The 14257-nt window shown below is 43.2% G+C and overlaps 1 protein-coding gene across 23 annotated transcripts in view; it reads left to right on the top strand.

Moving 5' to 3' along the window:
- Nucleotides 1-14257, top strand: part of ZMIZ1 (zinc finger MIZ-type containing 1) — a 640668-nt gene that overhangs the window by 291468 nt on the left and 334943 nt on the right. The window contains exons 6-7 of one of the 23 annotated variants that reach the window (XM_053309123.1): nucleotides 5351-5440; nucleotides 11025-11136. The exons of 21 other annotated variants lie outside the window; for them this stretch is intronic. The gene's annotated coding sequence lies outside the window, so the exon portion shown is untranslated. The remainder of the gene's footprint in view (nucleotides 1-5350; nucleotides 5441-11024; nucleotides 11137-14257) is intronic. One more of the 23 variants, XM_053309124.1, reaches the window with a different exon arrangement.

Consider the following 14257-nt stretch of genomic DNA (forward strand, 5'->3'; position numbering starts at 1 on the left):
CTATCTAATGTTTATTTTTAGCTTATGAACCCTTTGGTGACAGGGAGGGAGCCATCTTCTTATTTATTATTTCTCTGTGTAAACCACTTTGGAAACTTTTGTTGAAAAGCAGTATGTAAGTGTTGTTGTTGTTGTTGAGTACCCAGAATGTTGGGGGGCAATATGCTAAATCATTGTAAACCGCTTAGAGAGCTTCCAGCTATAGAGCGGTATATAAATGTAAGTGCTATTGCTATTGTTGTTGATATTAGCTACTTTGACTTTTCTTTTTGAAAAGAAAAGCAGGTATAAAAGTTAAATGAAAAAATATTACCTTTCTCATTATTTTAATGAAAAGAAAAACAGCATAGGGGGTGTTTGAATATTACTCTCCTCACTGTATCTTTGTATAGTGCTGGGTGTGGGGCTGTCTGGCACTTTCCACTTACCTGTGGGGCTCTTAGGTATGGTACAAAAACAAGATGGTACCATCCCAGCTGGCATGCCTGTCCTGCCAGACATCCATGTGTGGGCATAATGCTTGAATAGAATGTGCATGTGTTAAAACCAATACATGTAGGACTGGACAGTGGGGCAGAGTTCCACTGTGCAATCCCCAAATCAGCCACACAGTATATGTGTGTTGAATTTTCACATGTGTGCCCTGTTCAAATGTTACCTCTCCACATGGATGTCTAGCAGTACAGGATTGCTTTGTGAGTTGGGTAGGAAGACAGGATCTTGCTTCTCCTGTCCCGTGGACAGGGAGAAGATATGTGGGTGAAGTATCAACTGTTCCAGACTCTGGTAGTTTCAACATTCAGGACTAGGGAGATCCTAAAGATAAAGTGTGCCATCAAGTCGATTTCAACCCCTGGCCCCCACAAAGCCCTGTGGTTTTCATTGGTAGAATACAGGAGGGGTTTACCATTGCCTCCTCCCGTGCAGTATGAGATGATGCCTTTCAGCATCTTCCTATATCGCTGCTGCCCGATATAGTACCAGCAGGGATTTGAACCGCCAACCTTCTGCTTGTTAGTCAAGCATTTCTTCACTGCATACAAACAAATGTGAGGTTCTCTCTGTTTCAGTATTGTCTTCTGTGAACTGGGGAGGAGAGAGTAAAGTCCGAACAAACAATCTCTCAGAACAGAAACAAGTGCGTTGTTGACTAGATTTTTTTTTTTAATATATACTAGCAAGATTAAACCTAATACATTACCAAGGCATGGGGTTTTTTTTTGCTGCCTTTTTTCCCTAAGCTTTGTAACAGAGTAAGTCTCTGGCAGCCTTAACAACAGATAGTGTGGTTTAGATCGTTTGGGAGGGAAATAAGTGCCTTTTGAAGGCACATCAGTATTTTAACTATGGCTCATAAAAAAAATTGTGCAGTGTAATCCTATCGAACAAGATAGGAGGAATCTGAAAAAAGCTCTGCTCAATAAACGGATACATTCTTCAGGAAATTGATGGCATTTCAAAAGCTGTTCCTTCAGATAGCAATCATTGGGCTTAAGCTTGCTCAAAATGAGTGCTCAGCTAGAGCATTGAGAGGGGCCTGGGCCTGCCTGGAATGGTACCTATTTGGTAAGCAGGGCTTGTGATTTTATCTCAAAGGGGATTTTGAACACCTGACACAACTGAGGGGTGGGAGAGAAAGAGAGAGCCATTTTGAACCAGCTGGTGTGGTTTCATATGCCTTTCTGTATCGTTGGGGTTTTATTTATACGTATAAAGGTTTATTTAAAAAGGATTTGACTTTTTATTAAGTGGCCAGATAGGCTGCATTAAAAAGTAAAGGTGCAAATAAAAGATAAGAACTCAAAGGGAATGCACAAACTGGAAGGCCCTCTACTGATGTGCAAGGGGACAGGCTTTTCCAGTTCACTGGCCACCACAGTGACACAGATTTACTTCCTAGTAGTATTTTTAAGCTAGGGATCAACAACCAGAGGTCCTAGGGTTAAACCTACCCAATGGGGATTTCCAGCTGACCCTCCCATTTGCCAACCCGGGCAAGAGGGGTGTGTGGAAGGAGCAGGGCTGTGGGAAATAGTACTTGCTACCATCTTCTATTCTTTCTCAAACCTGACTAGGTGCTGATTAGGGTTGTACATTGCTGTACCAATAGCATTCAACAGATTTGTGATTAGGTGTTCCTTGTGTCATGGGTGCAGTAATGTTGCTGTTCCAATAATGTATGAATAAGAAATTATAGATGGGGCCAATTCAGCTGATACTTTGTCTACCCTGGCAACCACAAGCAATGATGACCTGCACATTCCATGAGTGCATACCTTTTATCCCTCAGTGTGCTGGGAGACCTCTCCCTAATCATGTGGGAGGTGTGTAATCTGAACTACTCCTTCACAAATGCTAGAAATCATAGTTTAAACTAGTATTGCTAGCATAATTATGAGGAGGTACTTGGGCACACTCGGGGGAAGAACTTATGCACTCATGGATTGCACGTGTCCTAAATGTCCAAAAGAGACAAGTCAGAAGTACTGCTGGTTGGTGTTTCCTCTGCCTGGGTGAATGATATTCAGCCTGTTCTAGGTGGGGTTGCACTCCCCCGAAGGACCTGTTTCGCAGTTCGGGGGTTCTCATTGATCTAGCATTGCTCATTGTCACTAGAAACTCAAATGGCCTCTGTGGCTCGGAGTGCCTTTTATCAGTTTTGGCTGATATACCGACTGCGACCATACCTTTTGAGCTATGGAGTGGAGACTGCCTTGGTCAGCCTTGTGGATGATCTCCAATTGGGAATTGACAGGGGAAGTGTGACTCTGTTGGTCCTTTTGGGTCTCTTGGCAGCTTTCGATACTATCAACCATAATATCCTTCTGGAACAGCTGAGAGTGTTGGGGTGGGAGGCACTGTTTTACAGTGGTTCCGCTCCTACTTCTCAGACAGATTGCAGATGGTGTCGATTGGGGACTGTTGCTCTTCAAAACCTGAGCTTATGTATGGTGTCCCTCAGGGCTCCATACTGTCTCCAGTGCTTTTTAACATCTACATGAAACCGCTGGGAGAGATCATCAGGGGATTTGGTGGGTTTTTTTATGACACCCAGATCTACTTCTCCATGTTAACATCATCAGGAGATGGCATAATCTCCCTAAATGCTTGCCTGGAAGCAGTAATGGGCTGGATGTGGGAGAGTAAACTGAGACTGAATCCAGATAAGACGGAGGTACTTATTGTGCAGGGTCAGAACTCCAGAAATGATTTTGATCTACCTGTGCTAGATGGGGGTCACACTTCACCAAAAGGAGCAAGTACGCCATCTGGGAGTACTTCTAGATCCATACCTCTCCCTGGTATCTCAGGCTGAGGCAGTGGCCAGAGGGGCTTTCTTATCAGCTTTGGCTGATATTCCAGCTGCCTCTGTTTCTTGAGATGAATGACCTCAAAACAGTGGTACATATGCTGGTAATCTCTAGACTTGACTTCTGTAATGTGCTCTATGTGGGGCTGCCTTTGTACGTAGTCTGGAAATTCCAGTTGGTACAGAATGCAGCAGCCAGGTTGATATCTTGGTCTTCTCGGCGAGACCATATCACTCTTTTGCTGATAGAGCTACACTGGCTGCCAATAGGTTTCCAGGCAAAATAGAAAGTGCTAATTATAACCTATAAAGCCCTAAACAACTTGGGCTCTGGGTGTTTAAGAGAACATCTTATTCACTATGAGCCCCACCATCCATTGAGGTTGTCTGGAGAGGTCTGTCTCCAGTTGACGCCAGCTCAGCTGGTAGCCACATGAGGACAGGCTTTCTCAGTTGCTGCCCCGAGATTGTGGAATGCCCTCCCTACTGAAATACAATCCTCCCTATCTCTGGCAATTTTTAAGAAGCACTTGAAAAGCCACCTCTTCACCCAAGCTTTTCCAGCTTTTTAAATGTTTAGGTTTTAATTTGTTTTTTACCTTTAAATTGTTTAAATTGTTTTTAGTTTTGTGTATTTTTAAACTTGTTTTATGTTATTGTTAACCACCCAGAGATGAAAGTTTGGGGTAGTGTACAAATTTTATTTATAAATAGATAGATAGATAACTTGGATAGCAGTGTTCCTTCTAACAGGGATTCCCAGATGTTGTTGGCAACAACTCCCAGAATCCCCAGCTGCAATGGCTTTTGCTTGGGGATTCTGGGAGTTGTAGTCAACAACATCTGGGAATCTCTGTTAGAGGGAACACTGCTGGATAGAGATAGCTTGGCCACAGTTACTCATGCTCTGGTAACCTCTCACTTAGTTTACTGCATTGCATTGTATGTGGGGCTGCCTTTGAAATGGTCTGGAAACTGCATTTGGTGCCAAATAGGGCTGCAAGATTACTAACTGGGACTGGGCAATTTACTCATATTATGCCAGTCCTTTATCAGCTGCATTGGCTCCCAGCCATTTCAGAGCCCAATTCAAAGTGCTGGTTTTAACCTTTAAAGCCATAAATGGCTTGGGACCAGGTTATCTGAGAGAGCGCCTTGCCCCATATGTCCAGACTTGAACCTTAAGATCGTCAGAAGCCCTGCTCCGAGACCCCCTGCCAAACTAAGTGAGGTGGGTAGCTACAAGGGAGATGGCCTTTTTGGTGGTCGCAACCAGTTTATGAAACAGCCTCCCCAGTGAGATTCGCCTGGCACCATCACTTTGTTCTTTTAGACACCTGGTGATTCTGTTCACTCGGGCTTTTAAACATTGATTTTAAAGTTTTAAAATAGTTTTGTATTGTATTTTTGTGTTTGGGGTGGGGGGTGACTTGATGAGTTTTATGTGTTTTTATTGGATGTTTTAATGTTGTGTTGTGAGTTGCCCAGAGAACAGTTTGTTATGGGGCAGGTAACAAAGATGATGATGATTAAATACCTGTGGGTGGAAAGAGGACAAAGTATCGACTGAATTGGCCCACAAAAGGGCAGGATCTGGAGGGGAAAGTGTATGCTTGAGTCAGAAGCCAGATTGGGAGCACTGTTGGTATGACTCTTCCTATGTGATTTCAGTATTATAACCTAGAATATTAATTGACAAATTGATGAACTCATGCAAAAGCTTAAATTTCTTCTGTTCAATTTGTAGAGGGAATGAGCACTTGTAAGGAGCTTCCATTTGATCTTGCATCCTACTTCTTGCACAGCTAGTTCTAACCCATTACATTATTTCAGAAGGCTTGATTTCTAGTATTTCAGATTATACAGAACAGAAAGAAACCAAAGTACTATGAAGCAAATGACATTTAAAGGGGTTAAGAGGGTTTATCAGCCGTAATAGTAGCACCTGCCTTCTGAAAAGGCAATGCTTCAGACCTGAAATTGGATCAGTCTTCACTCTGAAAATCTGCAGATGTTGGACCTCTTTATATCTCTCTGCAGCTGCAAACCATCCAGCTGGTCATGGGTTTCAGAGCTTCAGCAAATACAGTCTCCCTCCAAGATCTTGGAATCTGTTAACTGATTATAAAGGTAAAGTGTGCCCTCATGTCGGTGTCGACTCCTGGTGACCACAGAGCCCTGTGGTTGTCTTTGGTAGAATACAGGAGGGGTTTACTATTGTCATCTCCCACGCAGTATGAGATGATGCCTTTCAGCATCTTCCTATATCGCTGCTGCCTGATATAGGTGTTTCCCATAGTCTGGGAAACATAGCAGTGGGGATTCGAAGCGGAAATCTCTGGCTTGCTAGTCATGTCATTTCCCCACTGCACCATTAGGTGACTAACTGATTATACTGTGGCAGTATCTTGAGCTCATTGTCACCTCGCCTGGGCCTATTCTTGGCAATCTGCAAGATCAGATATCAGGATCCATATTTAATGGATGTTAATGAAAGGTGCTTGTCACTGTTTAGTTTTCGCAACTGGGGGTGGGTGGGGATATAACATGGACTGGAGGTGCTCCCAAAGTTGAGATGGAGGCTAAATCACAAACGGAGCAGGCCAAACTGGTGGGGTAATTGGAAATGGCAAAGCAGGCAGAGATTCCCCATTCATATTTTATGAGGCTGAATAATATGTTGTGCTTGTTTCCTTAAAAAAAACCTTATGAAAAATTCCTAACTAAAGGCACCAGCCCTTTTCAGAGATTATAAAATCTAGTATCTATGTCTGAAGAGAGGGTTTGGGACTATGGTAACAGGCCCCACCCCCAACCTCCAGTTGTTCCTTTGTGCACAGGGTTTGTGTGCATATAAATTGTATGTGCATAGGCTCTGTATGTCAACTGGCACACTGATTTTTGCAAAGTATCACATCACATGGAGGGCCTGTGTATATATAAATGGTATACACAAGGGTGATATTTGCCCCTTATTCAGCCCAAACTATTTTTATGGGTCTCCTAAATAAGGTTCCTAATCATCACGTATTTCGGGGGGGGGGGGGAATGATCATCCCGTCTGGGATGCCATTTCACCCTTCTTTTGGCTTTGCCATGGAGATTGTGCCCTGGGAGGAGTAGTGGCACCGGGCAGGCAGGAAAGGAGGGGAGGGGAGGCAGGAATGGCAAGTGAGGCCACACAGTGAGAGTGAGGGGGCAGGGCAGAGAGAGCACACTCCAGCGTTTTAGTGAAATACTGGCTGGAGAGGAGAGCAGTGTGCCTCGCACTCCCAGCTGGTAAGCACTGTGTTCACCTGCTGGGTGCAGGAGGGGGCAAGGGGCTACCCTGGCTGAGGGTGAGGGGAAACCTTGGCCCCTCCCCCTGGCAGCTGGGGGGCAATCATCCTCCCTTGCACCATAGTCCCTATGCCCCTGGTCGTTCCATTCATTTTAATTGCAGTGTTTGAATGTATTTGTTTTTCTGAGCTAACATTAAGTCAGTCTCTCTACCAATTTCCCCATGTTAATAACTGGATGTTCTAGCAATTCAGTTAGGTACCTATTACACTGATTCCCACTCACCCCGCCATGCTTGTGGTCTCCCCTTTGTATCGTCTCCACAGCTAGCCCTGGCTGTAAAAAAACCGCATCATGCACGTTTATGAAACCTGTGCTGTAACAATGTGTAGAGGTGGGGGTGAGGCCTGCCACCATGATCCCTGATCCCTCGCCCCCTCACCATGCAGGCTTCTAGAACCACTGGAAAGATCTTCTGTACTTGCTCTTGAGGGAGAGCAAAAACCAATTCAGTTGCTGTTCGGTTGTAAGCAAACTGCAAAAACCTTCCTTGTCAGCATTGATGCCAACATGTTCCCAGCCCCCTTCCAAGGACCGTTGCTTACTTCTTGTTGGTCGATGGTAGCAGCTGCTCTTGCTGTCCCTTATTCTTTCAGTCACAGGGGACCTGATGGGAATGGGAAAGGCTGACTTCTCAGCCCTAGTCCACCAGCTGCCACGGTAGCTAGAATGCACCCATTTGCAAAGCACTGCCTTTAATTTTGCTTTCTGCTCTGAAATTATTATGTAGTCTGAAATTATTATGATTACAATAATTATTCTCAATTGAATAAAGATTTTTAGTTGATTAATCATCTGCCTTTTAACCAATTGATTAATGAATTAAATACATTGATTTAAAATACAATATTGTCAAAACTTCAAGATAGATGCCTTTTTGGAGATATTAAAGGAACTGTAAGAAAACTTAACTAAAAAGCTGCCACATATTAGAAGGAAATTTTGACTGTCATTCATGTTTCCTTTTCATCACCTATTACACTTAACTCATCAGAACCAAAATATATTCCAAAACAAACAAAAAACTAGAGTGTCTTTCTTTTTTGCAGCCCTGCTGATTATTGCCCCTCATTTAATCAGCTGAATTCATTAAAGCTCACAGCCCTAATAATATTTTATTCAGAGGTGGGTTTTTTTTTTAGTGTTCTAAAAACTTCCTTACAACAGTAATGTAAAATAAGCCAGTACTGTTATGCCCATATTATACATGAGAGGGATAAGGCTGAGAGAATACTGGATTATGTAGGGACATCTAGTGAATTTGTAGTGGAGATGGGATTTTAACTGACGGTTTCCTAGCTCACAAGTCTCTCTCTTAACTCCTACGGTACACCAGCATTGGAAAACTGGAATCTACCACTTTTGTTAACACAATTAACAAGTCATAGTGTTAGAGTTCATGAGCAAATACAGCATGTTTGTCCACATGCCTCATAAGCATTGGAACAATATATCGAGTAGACACTTGCATGAGTTAGAGCAGGCAGTGAATAGATCACAGAAGTCCCTTTTTGCATTCTTAGAGGACACCGTCTATATACACCTAGTAGGATCTTGGCTGAAATGGGATCTGAACTCCCATTTCTACTAGGAGTGTCCAGGTGCTTAACTCTTACCAGAGGTGCAGCTAGGTAATTTTGTAGCCTGGACCTAATTAGCTTATGCCTCCCCACCACCTGGCAAAATAAGCATCCTCTCAATATATAGTACAGTATATACATTCCACCACAAACCCACAAGTCTGGACCAGAGTGCATTTGCTGAAAGAAAGAAAGAAAGAAAGAAAAAGAAAGAAAGACTATGGAAGCCCCAATGGATTCACACAGCTTCTAGGCCATTCACAGTCTTACTAGGATACCACACGTGTCCCTTGCTTCACAGTTCAAACACAATATCAACTTGGACATACAGTGCATTTGTGGGGGGTGGGGAATTAAAACCACAACACACGCACCTTCTTTCACAGTTCTCATGCAGACTTTTTGGATCACAAACCAACTTGAGTATAGTGCATTTGTAAAAAATAAATAAATGTTTATTTAGATGTAACAGTTCCACTTTCACTAGGTGTGAAGTACGCTATGGAGAGAGATAACTTTTTCTGGCAGCTTTACTGCAGTATTGAAAAATTCATCAAAAATTAAGTAAAATTCATTTTAAAAGAGTACTGCCATCTTAGGCTACATGTGTGCCCAATTTCAGCACTCTTAAACCCAGCCATTCTGGAAATGTAAAGGGTTAGGCAAAAGCCGGGGGGGGGGCGGATTTTGTACTTTTTTATGAAGGCAAAGGGCAGAATCCTTCACATGTGGGTGAAATGATGGTCCATGCAGGGAGGGGCTTCAGTTCTAGATGTTTTTGTAATTTTTTGCCATGAAGTTTAGACAATACTGAGCTGGATGGACCAATGGTCTGATTCACTATAAGGCAGCTTCCTATGTTACTATGTTAAGAAGTCACATTGGACTTGTTTTGAGGTTTAAAAAATAAAAAAGATTTAAAACCAACAGGGATTAACCAATCCACTTCAAAATAAATACACAGAGTCTTGGGTAACCTGGCCTACATCTTTTCCCTTGGGGAACATAATGAGGCCTAGGAGAGTGGGCACATGGACTTTGGACCCAAGGTCCTTGCGTAATGGCACCTCTGACTGCTACACTATGCCAATTTTGAAAATGTTGAATTCACCACTTTTGCTACTGTAGATGAGTTTCATATTGGTGTTCTAGCTGAGAACATCCTTTGGAATAGATAAAACTTAAATGCACAATTGACGTTTCTGAATGTCTTTATATGAAATTGAGCTGTTGGAGAATAATAAAGAAATTGATCTGTGCAGAAACATGGCTGGTTGATTCTGATTTTCTTTCTGGGAACATTAGGTTTTGTGCAAGCATTTAAAGAAAATGCTTTTCTTGCTTTTCCCATAAAATTTATTGTTAGTGAAGATTATAATTCTGCCATTGATGTCACAGAAATAGATTATTCTCTTGAAATAGCAGACACTGGCTGGTCACTCTTCTTCATTAACCAGTCATTGTCTTGGAGTTCATGAGCAATGCAGCGTGTGTTTGTCCACAATCATGCCTCATGAGCATCAAATTGGTATATTGAGTGGATACTTGGAAGTGAATAACTTGAAGAGTTAGAACAGGCAGTGAATTGATTGCCTGAGTCCCCTTTTGCATTCTTATAGAAAATGCATTCTTAGAAATTGAGATCCATTTATTGAGATCAATTGACAATCAGAAAATTAGTAAATAGGTCACGAAAGTTAATAATCATCTAAACAAAAAGAGTAGCTAGATTAAAAAACAAGGCAATATTGGTAAAACACTGACTGGCAGTATACAGTGGTCCCTCGATTTACGAACTACTCGACATAAGTATTTTTCGAGTTACAAACGGCAGTTTTAGATCCGGTTTTAGATGCGGTTTTTTCGACTTACAAATTTTTAGATGGGGTTTCCTCGACTTACGAATTTTACATGCGGTTTCCTTGACTTGCCTGCCTGTTTACTGCCTGTTTATTCTTGAAAAGAAATGTTCCTGTGCAGTTTGCAAGCCTTACTGGGGGTCTGGGTCTTTTTTCTAGGCTCCGGAACGCATTAATCCGTTCCCAATGCATTCCTATGGGAAACCGCTTTTCGACTTACGAACTTTTCGACTTACAAATGTGCATTCGGAACAGATTAATTTCGTAAGTAGAGGGACCACTGTACTCCCTTGAGAATTACAATATATGTTTTCCATTATTTTATGAAGAACTGAAAAGACTACCCATTCTCAGGCATACTAGAGTTGAAAGATCTCTAGGGTTTGCAGACTGACAGTAAAATGAATATATTCCAAGTTCCTAGGCAGAATAGTGAGTTCTGGTTTCCTTACAGGCAGGCTTATTAGGCCAACCTGTCTCAGCTGATGGCAGTATGTTGTTTCCAGTCTAGTTTGCTATAGGAACTGGTTCCCTTCAAGAACACAAGAATCATCAAACACTGCTGCTGCAAATTCTTCAGAAACTGCATAATCTTTGAAATGACAGTTCTTTACCAAAGCAGTGAGCCCCAGAGTATGGGATGGTGAGGGACATGACTGGTGAATGGAGGCAGGATTAGGATACTTGCAGCTTGTCACTCTGAGATTTCCAGTCCTATTATTTTTTAAATCAAGTTTGTTTTTTAGTCCCATTTGCTGAAGAGAAAACCTTGGGAAGTCTAGGCAGTATCTAATGGCTCAGGAACCCAAACTGAGCTGGAGAGAACTACAAGTCTGGAAGTAGGGAAGCTGCACATTTCCCAATTTGTATCTCATGGTTACTGTTTCATGTTACCCAGAGCCTCTGAGTAATCTAGCACCACTCTCCCTCCAACAGTGCCTGAATTCCTTCAGCGGAGAGGAATGTGGAAGTCACAGCAAAGGGAAGTTCTGTGTTGCTTGCTGTTGCCAAAGAAAGCCAGGTGGTTCTGGAGCAAGAGAGCTGGAAGGTATCTCTATAGATGGCTGTAGCAGCTCTCAGAAGTGTTAGGTGCTGGAGGCTTCTGCCTGTGTGGGAGATGGTTTACAGATTGCCCTGTGAACAAGGCCTACAATTGTTGCAGATGTGTTGGTAATATATTTCTGATATTTGGGATAGTGACTAGATAGAATAATTCTGTGAATGGATTAACAACATATGCACTTTCACTGAAGCACATCCTTAAGACCAAATGATTTTTAGACACACATTTTTAAACATCATAAGTTTTTAGTCTGCATCATAACAGTTAAAAGTTTTTATGTTAAAAAACAAACAAACCTGTTCTTAAAAACAAACCATTTAGGATACAGAGGGCTGGTTCAGATGTCATGCAGAACCTCTGTTAAAGCCGAATTTTGTGTAACATCCCTCAGCTTTAGGAGCACACACTCCTATCCCACATCCTTGTGCAAGCATCTACTTCTTTTCTAGGTAAGGATAAGCTGATATTGGTCATGGCATCTGTACCAACCAGTCTCAGCTTCTTCTATCCTACCTGCTTCAGATAACCTGAAAATTGAACCTGAGAGTTGAAGTGAGTTTAAGATCTCAGGTTCTCTGAAGCAAATGGGTTAGAAGCCAAGACTGGTTGTGACATCCAGATCAACCAATCTCAGCTTATCCTAACCTAGAAATGAAGTAGAAGCTTGTGTGGGGATGGGAAGAGGAAGCACATTCTCCCAAGGGTGAGGGACATCATGCAGTGCCTGGCTTTAACAGAGATTCCGTGTGATGTCTGAATGCAGGGCCGCCGAGAGAGGGTTCAGGCCCTGGTGAAACAAATTTTTCAGGCCCCTGCTGCAAGTCCCCCTACTGAACTGCCAATCTTGGAATTATTTTAAAGATCAGCAGTTCAGTGTCATGGTGGTGGGGGGGGCAGGCCCGGGATGGCGGCAGGAGGCAAGACAAAAACATATGCAACATAATCGGTCCCCAGGCCCCTCTTCTGGACCACTGGACCCCAGTAATTTGTAATGGCTTCCCCCACCCCTCGTTGGCCCTGTCTGAATGCACCCAGTCTGCCTTTTGTATAATGCTAAAATTAGGCTATTTCATGCAGAGAGGGCATTTCTATTGATTGATTGATTTGATTTCTATACCGCCCTTCCAAAAAATGGTTCAGGTTTACACAGAGAAATAATAAATAAATAAGATGGCTCCCTGTCCCCAAAGGGCTCACAATCTAAAAAGAAACATAAGGTAGATACCAGCAACAGTCACTGGAAGTACTGTGCTGGGGGTGGATAGGGCCAGTTACTCTCCCCTGCTCAATAAAGAGAATTGCCACGTTAAAAGGTGCCTCTTTGCCAAGTTAACAGGGATCTAGAGATGCTTTTGGAATGCAGGGGAGGAAGCAGTTCCTCAGGAATATGATCCAGGATATAGCTGATTCAGGATATAGCTGAGCGTACAGACTCCACCCTATAGTGCAGGTGTTCACCTTGTGTTTTCCATTCCAGGCAGGCAGGAGGGTGGAATGGGAAAATGGTTGATTACCAGTGGGGCAGTGGGATGAAAAAATTGTTGATTCCCAGTGGGTTACCATATGTGACTGCTAGGCTACATTCGGCTTCCTGTCGCCACTGCTCATGCTCCCCACTCCCCCCCGCTCTTTAGCACCAGGTATCTTGTGCCTCTGGAGAGAGCTGTGTTTCATGTTGGGAAATGAAGTCCTTATTTCACCCATCTGAAGATGGTAGATGAATAACCAGGCCTTCTTTCAGATCTCTCTCTCTCTCTCTCTCTCTTCCGGAAGAAAGATAGTGTTTCGGAAGGGCTGGGGGCATGGAAAGTAAAAAAAAAAAGTGCAAAGCCCAAATAAGAAAAATAACTTCTAAGCACGCTAGGCTTGTCAGTTTAGATCATGTCACTTCTGTTAGCCCCTAGTAAATGCAACACCAGATCAAGAGCCAGAGGATAATCTTTCATTCCAAATTGTTCTCTTGCAATAATCCAGTATTGGGGCTGTAGTGGCTAAAGCTATTCTATCTTGCTTTGTTTGCTGATTCAAGCATGATTTCAATATATAAATATTTGCTCCATTAATTGTAATTATTCCTAATCCCCTCTTTTGCTTGGTAGCAAAAGATTTCTCAGAATGAGGAGAAACCTTTTTAAGTGAATACTGCTTGAGAGCAGTAGTCAGGATAACTAATTGAACTGGGAGGGGTGGGGGAGGACACTTCTCCAGGTATGGGCAGTCCCTGTGGAGGTTATGGCAGCACCTAGAGTTGTACCAGGAAATGCTTGGAGTTGCAGCTCAAATTAAACTGCTTCTTGCCCCTTTCCTAACTTACTGTCATTTTCCATCAGACAACTTTAAAAGAAAGGCAATAATACTGGGTTTTCTGCTTTCGCAGGCAGATATATCTTGTCTCCTGTGAGAATGGGAGAGGAAACCAACAGTGAAAATTGGGATATGCACATCTCCCCACAAACCGTAAACTATTGCTTGGTACAGTTTAAATTAAGGCTTTCCAAGCTGAATTCCCGGGGTCTCTGGGTTTGACCTAAAGCCTTTGGGCCCCCGAGCCAGTGGCTCAAATCTCCAGACTGTAGAGTGGAGAGAGGAAGGAAGGGCTGCACTTCTTCCCTCCCCAGTTTTTGCCACCGCTGCTCTGTTCCACACTGCCTCCTCTTCCGGGTGCATAGCACACCACAACTGACCTGGAAAGAGAAGAGGCAGCGGAACAGCATAGCAGCAGTTAGGAAGGGAAGAGGGGGAAGGCAGAACTGTGTGCCTGTTGAAGTGTATTTTAGGCCAGCTAGCAAGCAGTGACAGCATGCCTGACCACCCCACATTTCAGACTGGTCCATGAACAGCAGTGGGAGCCCCAGCAGCATCACACGCCACCTGTCAGCACCACACTTTCCTCTGGCAGATGGGTGGCAGTAGCAGCAATGGGTTGCTCCGCACTCTTTATTGGCCAGCTGATGACAGCACTCCTCTCCTGCATTTCAGGCTGGTTGGTGGGCAGCAGTATCCCCTGCCCACACAGACTTTGAGGCCCACCAGTGTTGGGCAATGTGAGTCTGCAGAGGAAGCATACATGCCTACCTCACATTTTAGACTCCTGGCTCCAGGAAGC

The sequence above is a fragment of the Hemicordylus capensis genome, chromosome 3, assembly GCF_027244095.1.
Source record: "Hemicordylus capensis ecotype Gifberg chromosome 3, rHemCap1.1.pri, whole genome shotgun sequence".
Lineage (NCBI taxonomy): Eukaryota > Metazoa > Chordata > Lepidosauria > Squamata > Cordylidae > Hemicordylus > Hemicordylus capensis.